We start from the raw sequence: 1,153 nt of genomic DNA, 5'->3' as shown, positions 1-1,153 counted from the left end.
ATTCGGGGCGGTCCCGCGGGCCGGCGGCCGGGCGCAGGGGAGGCGGGGGGTCCGAGCGAGTCGGTCCCGGGCCTGGGGTCTCCCCCTGCGGCTTTGGGGTCCGTGGGTCCCCGCTGGAGGAAGCCGCTGGGCGCTGGACACCCGCCGTCCGTCCCGCCTGGCCAGGCCTGGCCTGGGTGGCCGCGGGGGGATTCGGGGCGGTCCCGCGGGCCGGCGGCCGGGCGCAGGGGGTCCGAGCGAGTCCGTCCCAGGCCCGGGGCCTCCCCCTGCGGCTTTGGGGTCCGTGGGTCCCCGCTGGAGGAAGCCGCTGGGCGCTGGACACCCGCCGTCCGTCCCGCCTGGCCAGGCCTGGCCTGGGTGGCCGCGGGGGGGGATTCGGGGCGGACCTGCGGGCCGGCGGCCGGGAGGGTCCGGGCCAGTCCGCCCCATGCCCGGCGTCTCCCCCAGCGGCTTCGGTGGCCCCGGGGGGGGTCCTCCGCGGAGGAAGCCGGGTGGGTGGGGAGCCGGACCCCAGGCGCCCAGACCCGTGACCTGCGGCCGCGACCTCCGACTCGGCAGGAGCGACGAGGGGCTTTCCGGCCCGTCCCCCCCTCTCCTTCCCCCCCAGAAAAGGAGAGAGAGCTGACTCGGACCGGGAAAAGCTGCCTACGGCACCTGGGATTCCCAGGCGGTCACCCATCCAAGTACTAGCCAGGCCCGGGACGGTTTACCTTCCGAGATCGGACGGGATCGGGGGCGTTCGGTCCGGTATGGCCGTAGGCACCCGGCCCCGCGCCTCCTCGCCCGCTTTCCCCTGCCGACGCCCGGGCCTGCCGCACGGTGAGCCCCGGTCGGACTGCCCCCCCCCCTGCGGCAGGGCCCCCGTCTCTCGCGGGCCCGGTCCTTTTTTCCTTTTCGAGCTCCGGGGCCCGGGCTGGCCGCCAGAGCCCCTCCGCCCGCCCTCCCCGGCGTCGGGGAAAATACTGTCCCGGACTTCCAGTGCGCCCGATCCTGTCAGCCGGGGGGTGGGGAGGGGCAGTCCCTCGCTGCGGCCGGGGAGGGTGAGCCCAGGGCGGCTTGCCTGCCGTGCGAGGCCCCTCTCGGCCACCAGGTCAACCCCGAGTCGAAAGGGCTGAAAAATTTTCAGAGTCCCCTCCCGGGCACCAGGTCAACC

At 75.8% G+C, this 1,153-nt stretch overlaps 1 non-coding gene across 1 annotated transcript; it reads right to left on the bottom strand.

The window, feature by feature from the left end:
• Nucleotides 1–642: 642 nt before the first annotated feature.
• LOC135978906 (5S ribosomal RNA) lies at nt 643–761 on the bottom strand. Its single transcript, XR_010596257.1, has one exon. It is a non-coding gene; the product is annotated as a 5S ribosomal RNA (ribosomal RNA).
• Between the last annotated feature and the right edge of the window lie 392 nt (nt 762–1,153).

The sequence above is a fragment of the Chrysemys picta genome, unplaced genomic scaffold (genome assembly GCF_011386835.1).
Source record: "Chrysemys picta bellii isolate R12L10 unplaced genomic scaffold, ASM1138683v2 scaf515, whole genome shotgun sequence".
Lineage (NCBI taxonomy): Eukaryota > Metazoa > Chordata > Testudines > Emydidae > Chrysemys > Chrysemys picta.
The sequence above is the reverse complement of the archived record's forward strand: the minus strand, read 5'-3'. Positions and strand labels throughout refer to the sequence as shown.